Here is a 9,727-nt window from a genome sequence, read left to right on the forward strand (position 1 = left end):
TGCCCTCAGACAACTTCTGCCCTGAGACCAGGAGGGATTCACCTGCCCTCAGACAACTTCTGCCCTGAGACCAGAAGAGACAGTTGACTCCCTTTTGTCCAACCACTTTGCCCTGAGAACAGAAAAATAGGACTTCTGCCCTGAGACCAGGATGGATTCACCTGCCCTCAGACAAAATTGTGGGAAACAATGGTCTCTGCCCTGGGACCAGATGAGACTAGACAAACATGATGAAAATCCTACAAATCAACTTCTGCCCTGAGACCAGGAGGCATTCACCTGCCCTCAGACAACTTCTGCCCTGAGACCAGGAGCGATTCACCTGCCCTCAGACAACTTCTGCCCTGAGACCAGGAGCGATTCACCTGCCCTCAGACAACTTCTGCCCTGAGACCAGGAGAGATTCACCTGCCCTCAGACAACTTCTGCCCTGAGACCAGGAGGGATTCACCTGCCCTCAGACAACTTCTGCCCTGAGACCAGGAGGGATTCACCTGCCCTCAGACAGCTTCTGCCCTGAGACCAGAAGAGTCAGTTGACTCCCTTTTGTCCAACTACTTTGCCCTGAGAACAGAAAAATAGGACTTCTGCCCTGAGACCAGAAAAATAGGACTTCTGCCCTGAGACCAGGAGGGATTCACCTGTCCTCAGACAAAATTGTGGGAAACAATGGTCTCTGCCCTGAGACCAGGAGAGATTCACCTGCCCTCAGACAGCTTCTGCCCTGAGACCAGAAGAGACAGTTGACTCCCTTTTGTCCAACCACTTTGCCCTGAGAACAGAAAAATAGGACTTCTGCCCTGAGACCAGGATGGATTCACCTGCCCTCAGACAAAATTGTGGGAAACAATGGTCTCTGCCCTGGGACCAGATGAGACTAGACACACATGATGAAAATCCTACAAATCAACTTCTGCCCTGAGACCAGGAGGGATTCACCTGCCCTCAGACAACTTCTGCCCTGAGACCAGGAGAGATTCACCTGCCCTCAGACAGCTTCTGCCCTGAGACCAGAAGAGTCAGTTGACTCCCTTTTGTCCAACTACTTTGCCCTGAGAACAGAAAAATAGAACTTCTGCCCTGAGACCAGATAAATAGAACTTCTGCCCTGAGACCAGGAGGGATTCACCTGCCCTCAGACAAAATTGTGGGAGACAATGGTCTCTGCCCTGAGACCAGGAGAGATTCACCTGCCCTCAGACAGCTTCTGCCCTGAGACCAGAAGAGTCAGTTGACTCCCTTTTGTCCAACTACTTTGCCCTGAGAACAGAAAAATAGGACTTCTGCCCTGAGACCAGGAGGGATTCACCTGCCCTCAGACAACTTCTGCCCTGAGACCAGGAGCGATTCACCTGCCCTCAGACAACTTCTGCCCTGAGACCAGGAGAGATTCACCTGACCTCAGACAACTTCTGCCCTGAGACCAGAAAAATAGGACTTCTGCCCTGAGACCAGGAGGGATTCACCTGCCCTCAGACAAAATTGTGGAAAACAATGGTCTCTGCCCTGGGACCAGATGAGACTAAACAACCATGAGGAAAATCCTACAAATCAACTTCTGCCCTGAGACCAGGAGAGATTCACCTGCCCTCAGACAACTTCTGCCCTGAGACCAGGAGAGATTCACCTGCCCTCAGACAGCTTCTGCCCTGAGACCAGAAGAGTCAGTTGACTCCCTTTTGTCCAACTACTTTGCCCTGAGAACAGAAAAATAGGACTTCTGCCCTGAGACCAGGAGGGATTCACCTGCCCTCAGACAACTTCTGCCCTGAGACCAGGAGCGATTCACCTGCCCTCAGACAACTTCTGCCCTGAGACCAGGAGAGATTCACCTGACCTCAGACAACTTCTGCCCTGAGACCAGAAAAATAGGACTTCTGCCCTGAGACCAGGAGGGATTCACCTGCCCTCAGACAAAATTGTGGAAAACAATGGTCTCTGCCCTGGGACCAGATGAGACTAAACAAACATGAGGAAAATCCTACAAATCAACTTCTGCCCTGAGACCAGGAGGGATTCACCAGCCCTCAGACAACTTCTGCCCTGAGACCAGGAGAGATTCACCTGCCCTCAGACAACTTCTGCCCTGAGACCAGAAGAGTCAGTTGACTCCCTTTTGTCCAACTACTTTGCCCTGAGAACAGAAAAATAGGACTTCTGCCCTGAGACCAGGAGGTATTCACCTGCCCTCAGACAACTTCTGCCCTGAGACCAGGAGCGATTCACCTGCCCTCAGACAACTTCTGCCCTGAGACCAGGAGAGATTCACCTGCCCTCAGACAACTTCTGCCCTGAGACCAGGAGAGATTCAACTGCCCTCAGACAGCTTCTGCCCTGAGACCAGGAGAGATTCACCTGCCCTCAGACAACTTCTGCCCTGAGACCAGAAGAGTCAGTTGACTCCCTTTTGTCCAACTACTTTGCCCTGAGAACAGAAAAATAGGACTTCTGCCCTGAGACCAGGAGGTATTCACCTGCCCTCAGACAACTTCTGCCCTGAGACCAGGAGCGATTCACCTGCCCTCAGACAACTTCTGCCCTGAGACCAGGAGAGATTCACCTGCCCTCAGACAACTTCTGCCCTGAGACCAGGAGAGATTCAACTGCCCTCAGACAGCTTCTGCCCTGAGACCTGGAGAGATTCACCTGCCATCAGACAGCTTCTGCCCTGAGACCAGAAGAGTCAGTTGACTCCCTTTTGTCCAACTACTTTGCCCTGAGAACAGAAAAATAGGACTTCTGCCCTGAGACCAGGAGGTATTCACCTGCCCTCAGACAACTTCTGCCCTGAGACCAGGAGCGATTCACCTGCCCTCAGACAACTTCTGCCCTGAGACCAGGAGCGATTCACCTGCCCTCAGACAACTTCTGCCCTGAGACCAGGAGAGATTCACCTGCCCTCAGACAACTTCTGCCCTGAGACCAGGAGGGATTCACCTGCCCTCAGACAACTTCTGCCCTGAGACCAGAAGAGACAGTTGACTCCCTTTTGTCCAACCACTTTGCCCTGAGAACAGAAAAATAGGACTTCTGCCCTGAGACCAGGATGGATTCACCTGCCCTCAGACAAAATTGTGGGAAACAATGGTCTCTGCCCTGGGACCAGATGAGACTAGACAAACATGATGAAAATCCTACAAATCAACTTCTGCCCTGAGACCAGGAGGCATTCACCTGCCCTCAGACAACTTCTGCCCTGAGACCAGGAGCGATTCACCTGCCCTCAGACAACTTCTGCCCTGAGACCAGGAGCGATTCACCTGCCCTCAGACAACTTCTGCCCTGAGACCAGGAGAGATTCACCTGCCCTCAGACAACTTCTGCCCTGAGACCAGGAGGGATTCACCTGCCCTCAGACAACTTCTGCCCTGAGACCAGAAGAGACAGTTGACTCCCTTTTGTCCAACTACTTTGCCCTGAGAACAGAAAAATAGGACTTCTGCCCTGAGACCAGGAGGGATTCACCTGCCCTCAGACAACTTCTGCCCTGAGACCAGGAGAGATTCACCTGACCTCAGACAACTTCTGCCCTGAGACCAGAAAAATAGGACTTCTGCCCTGAGACCAGGAGGGATTCACCTGCCCTCAGACAAAATTGTGGAAAACAATGGTCTCTGCCCTGGGACCAGATGAGACTAAACAACCATGAGGAAAATCCTACAAATCAACTTCTGCCCTGAGACCAGGAGAGATTCACCTGCCCTCAGACAACTTCTGCCCTGAGACCAGGAGAGATTCACCTGCCCTCAGACAGCTTCTGCCCTGAGACCAGAAGAGTCAGTTGACTCCCTTTTGTCCAACTACTTTGCCCTGAGAACAGAAAAATAGGACTTCTGCCCTGAGACCAGGAGGGATTCACCTGCCCTCAGACAACTTCTGCCCTGAGACCAGGAGCGATTCACCTGCCCTCAGACAACTTCTGCCCTGAGACCAGGAGAGATTCACCTGACCTCAGACAACTTCTGCCCTGAGACCAGAAAAATAGGACTTCTGCCCTGAGACCAGGAGGGATTCACCTGCCCTCAGACAACTTCTGCCCTGAGACCAGGAGCGATTCACCTGCCCTCAGACAACTTCTGCCCTGAGACCAGGAGAGATTCACCTGACCTCAGACAACTTCTGCCCTGAGACCAGAAAAATAGGACTTCTGCCCTGAGACCAGGAGGGATTCACCTGCCCTCAGACAAAATTGTGGAAAACAATGGTCTCTGCCCTGGGACCAGATGAGACTAAACAACCATGAGGAAAATCCTACAAATCAACTTCTGCCCTGAGACCAGGAGAGATTCACCTGCCCTCAGACAACTTCTGCCCTGAGACCAGGAGAGATTCACCTGCCCTCAGACAGCTTCTGCCCTGAGACCAGAAGAGTCAGTTGACTCCCTTTTGTCCAACTACTTTGCCCTGAGAACAGAAAAATAGGACTTCTGCCCTGAGACCAGGAGGGATTCACCTGCCCTCAGACAACTTCTGCCCTGAGACCAGGAGCGATTCACCTGCCCTCAGACAACTTCTGCCCTGAGACCAGGAGAGATTCACCTGCCCTCAGACAACTTCTGCCCTGAGACCAGGAGAGATTCAACTGCCCTCAGACAGCTTCTGCCCTGAGACCAGGAGAGATTCACCTGCCCTCAGACAACTTCTGCCCTGAGACCAGAAGAGTCAGTTGACTCCCTTTTGTCCAACTACTTTGCCCTGAGAACAGAAAAATAGGACTTCTGCCCTGAGACCAGGAGGTATTCACCTGCCCTCAGACAACTTCTGCCCTGAGACCAGGAGCGATTCACCTGCCCTCAGACAACTTCTGCCCTGAGACCAGGAGAGATTCACCTGCCCTCAGACAACTTCTGCCCTGAGACCAGGAGAGATTCAACTGCCCTCAGACAGCTTCTGCCCTGAGACCTGGAGAGATTCACCTGCCATCAGACAGCTTCTGCCCTGAGACCAGAAGAGTCAGTTGACTCCCTTTTGTCCAACTACTTTGCCCTGAGAACAGAAAAATAGGACTTCTGCCCTGAGACCAGGAGGTATTCACCTGCCCTCAGACAACTTCTGCCCTGAGACCAGGAGCGATTCACCTGCCCTCAGACAACTTCTGCCCTGAGACCAGGAGCGATTCACCTGCCCTCAGACAACTTCTGCCCTGAGACCAGGAGAGATTCACCTGCCCTCAGACAACTTCTGCCCTGAGACCAGGAGGGATTCACCTGCCCTCAGACAACTTCTGCCCTGAGACCAGAAGAGACAGTTGACTCCCTTTTGTCCAACCACTTTGCCCTGAGAACAGAAAAATAGGACTTCTGCCCTGAGACCAGGATGGATTCACCTGCCCTCAGACAAAATTGTGGGAAACAATGGTCTCTGCCCTGGGACCAGATGAGACTAGACAAACATGATGAAAATCCTACAAATCAACTTCTGCCCTGAGACCAGGAGGCATTCACCTGCCCTCAGACAACTTCTGCCCTGAGACCAGGAGCGATTCACCTGCCCTCAGACAACTTCTGCCCTGAGACCAGGAGCGATTCACCTGCCCTCAGACAACTTCTGCCCTGAGACCAGGAGAGATTCACCTGCCCTCAGACAACTTCTGCCCTGAGACCAGGAGGGATTCACCTGCCCTCAGACAACTTCTGCCCTGAGACCAGGAGGGATTCACCTGCCCTCAGACAGCTTCTGCCCTGAGACCAGAAGAGTCAGTTGACTCCCTTTTGTCCAACTACTTTGCCCTGAGAACAGAAAAATAGGACTTCTGCCCTGAGACCAGAAAAATAGGACTTCTGCCCTGAGACCAGGAGGGATTCACCTGCCCTCAGACAAAATTGTGGGAAACAATGGTCTCTGCCCTGAGACCAGGAGAGATTCACCTGCCCTCAGACAGCTTCTGCCCTGAGACCAGAAGAGACAGTTGACTCCCTTTTGTCCAACCACTTTGCCCTGAGAACAGAAAAATAGGACTTCTGCCCTGAGACCAGGATGGATTCACCTGCCCTCAGACAAAATTGTGGGAAACAATGGTCTCTGCCCTGGGACCAGATGAGACTAGACACACATGATGAAAATCCTACAAATCAACTTCTGCCCTGAGACCAGGAGGGATTCACCTGCCCTCAGACAACTTCTGCCCTGAGACCAGGAGAGATTCACCTGCCCTCAGACAGCTTCTGCCCTGAGACCAGAAGAGTCAGTTGACTCCCTTTTGTCCAACTACTTTGCCCTGAGAACAGAAAAATAGAACTTCTGCCCTGAGACCAGATAAATAGAACTTCTGCCCTGAGACCAGGAGGGATTCACCTGCCCTCAGACAAAATTGTGGGAGACAATGGTCTCTGCCCTGAGACCAGGAGAGATTCACCTGCCCTCAGACAGCTTCTGCCCTGAGACCAGAAGAGTCAGTTGACTCCCTTTTGTCCAACTACTTTGCCCTGAGAACAGAAAAATAGGACTTCTGCCCTGAGACCAGGAGGGATTCACCTGCCCTCAGACAACTTCTGCCCTGAGACCAGGAGCGATTCACCTGCCCTCAGACAACTTCTGCCCTGAGACCAGGAGAGATTCACCTGACCTCAGACAACTTCTGCCCTGAGACCAGAAAAATAGGACTTCTGCCCTGAGACCAGGAGGGATTCACCTGCCCTCAGACAAAATTGTGGAAAACAATGGTCTCTGCCCTGGGACCAGATGAGACTAAACAACCATGAGGAAAATCCTACAAATCAACTTCTGCCCTGAGACCAGGAGAGATTCACCTGCCCTCAGACAACTTCTGCCCTGAGACCAGGAGAGATTCACCTGCCCTCAGACAGCTTCTGCCCTGAGACCAGAAGAGTCAGTTGACTCCCTTTTGTCCAACTACTTTGCCCTGAGAACAGAAAAATAGGACTTCTGCCCTGAGACCAGGAGGGATTCACCTGCCCTCAGACAACTTCTGCCCTGAGACCAGGAGCGATTCACCTGCCCTCAGACAACTTCTGCCCTGAGACCAGGAGAGATTCACCTGACCTCAGACAACTTCTGCCCTGAGACCAGAAAAATAGGACTTCTGCCCTGAGACCAGGAGGGATTCACCTGCCCTCAGACAAAATTGTGGAAAACAATGGTCTCTGCCCTGGGACCAGATGAGACTAAACAAACATGAGGAAAATCCTACAAATCAACTTCTGCCCTGAGACCAGGAGGGATTCACCAGCCCTCAGACAACTTCTGCCCTGAGACCAGGAGAGATTCACCTGCCCTCAGACAACTTCTGCCCTGAGACCAGAAGAGTCAGTTGACTCCCTTTTGTCCAACTACTTTGCCCTGAGAACAGAAAAATAGGACTTCTGCCCTGAGACCAGGAGGTATTCACCTGCCCTCAGACAACTTCTGCCCTGAGACCAGGAGCGATTCACCTGCCCTCAGACAACTTCTGCCCTGAGACCAGGAGAGATTCACCTGCCCTCAGACAACTTCTGCCCTGAGACCAGGAGAGATTCAACTGCCCTCAGACAGCTTCTGCCCTGAGACCAGGAGAGATTCACCTGCCCTCAGACAACTTCTGCCCTGAGACCAGAAGAGTCAGTTGACTCCCTTTTGTCCAACTACTTTGCCCTGAGAACAGAAAAATAGGACTTCTGCCCTGAGACCAGGAGGTATTCACCTGCCCTCAGACAACTTCTGCCCTGAGACCAGGAGCGATTCACCTGCCCTCAGACAACTTCTGCCCTGAGACCAGGAGAGATTCACCTGCCCTCAGACAACTTCTGCCCTGAGACCAGGAGAGATTCAACTGCCCTCAGACAGCTTCTGCCCTGAGACCTGGAGAGATTCACCTGCCATCAGACAGCTTCTGCCCTGAGACCAGAAGAGTCAGTTGACTCCCTTTTGTCCAACTACTTTGCCCTGAGAACAGAAAAATAGGACTTCTGCCCTGAGACCAGGAGGTATTCACCTGCCCTCAGACAACTTCTGCCCTGAGACCAGGAGCGATTCACCTGCCCTCAGACAACTTCTGCCCTGAGACCAGGAGCGATTCACCTGCCCTCAGACAACTTCTGCCCTGAGACCAGGAGAGATTCACCTGCCCTCAGACAACTTCTGCCCTGAGACCAGGAGGGATTCACCTGCCCTCAGACAACTTCTGCCCTGAGACCAGAAGAGACAGTTGACTCCCTTTTGTCCAACCACTTTGCCCTGAGAACAGAAAAATAGGACTTCTGCCCTGAGACCAGGATGGATTCACCTGCCCTCAGACAAAATTGTGGGAAACAATGGTCTCTGCCCTGGGACCAGATGAGACTAGACAAACATGATGAAAATCCTACAAATCAACTTCTGCCCTGAGACCAGGAGGCATTCACCTGCCCTCAGACAACTTCTGCCCTGAGACCAGGAGCGATTCACCTGCCCTCAGACAACTTCTGCCCTGAGACCAGGAGCGATTCACCTGCCCTCAGACAACTTCTGCCCTGAGACCAGGAGAGATTCACCTGCCCTCAGACAACTTCTGCCCTGAGACCAGGAGGGATTCACCTGCCCTCAGACAACTTCTGCCCTGAGACCAGAAGAGACAGTTGACTCCCTTTTGTCCAACTACTTTGCCCTGAGAACAGAAAAATAGGACTTCTGCCCTGAGACCAGGAGGGATTCACCTGCCCTCAGACAACTTCTGCCCTGAGACCAGGAGCGATTCACCTGCCCTCAGACAACTTCTGCCCTGAGACCAGGAGAGATTCACCTGACCTCAGACAACTTCTGCCCTGAGACCAGAAAAATAGGACTTCTGCCCTGAGACCAGGAGGGATTCACCTGCCCTCAGACAAAATTGTGGAAAACAATGGTCTCTGCCCTGGGACCAGATGAGACTAAACAACCATGAGGAAAATCCTACAAATCAACTTCTGCCCTGAGACCAGGAGAGATTCACCTGCCCTCAGACAACTTCTGCCCTGAGACCAGGAGAGATTCACCTGCCCTCAGACAGCTTCTGCCCTGAGACCAGAAGAGTCAGTTGACTCCCTTTTGTCCAACTACTTTGCCCTGAGAACAGAAAAATAGGACTTCTGCCCTGAGACCAGGAGGGATTCACCTGCCCTCAGACAACTTCTGCCCTGAGACCAGGAGCGATTCACCTGCCCTCAGACAACTTCTGCCCTGAGACCAGGAGAGATTCACCTGACCTCAGACAACTTCTGCCCTGAGACCAGAAAAATAGGACTTCTGCCCTGAGACCAGGAGGGATTCACCTGCCCTCAGACAACTTCTGCCCTGAGACCAGGAGCGATTCACCTGCCCTCAGACAACTTCTGCCCTGAGACCAGGAGAGATTCACCTGACCTCAGACAACTTCTGCCCTGAGACCAGAAAAATAGGACTTCTGCCCTGAGACCAGGAGGGATTCACCTGCCCTCAGACAAAATTGTGGAAAACAATGGTCTCTGCCCTGGGACCAGATGAGACTAAACAACCATGAGGAAAATCCTACAAATCAACTTCTGCCCTGAGACCAGGAGAGATTCACCTGCCCTCAGACAACTTCTGCCCTGAGACCAGGAGAGATTCACCTGCCCTCAGACAGCTTCTGCCCTGAGACCAGAAGAGTCAGTTGACTCCCTTTTGTCCAACTACTTTGCCCTGAGAACAGAAAAATAGGACTTCTGCCCTGAGACCAGGAGGGATTCACCTGCCCTCAGACAACTTCTGCCCTGAGACCAGGAGCGATTCACCTGCCCTCAGACAACTTCTGCCC

The sequence above is a fragment of the Pagrus pagrus genome, assembly GCF_965226575.1.
Source record: "Pagrus pagrus genome assembly, chromosome: 17".
NCBI lineage: Eukaryota > Metazoa > Chordata > Actinopteri > Spariformes > Sparidae > Pagrus > Pagrus pagrus.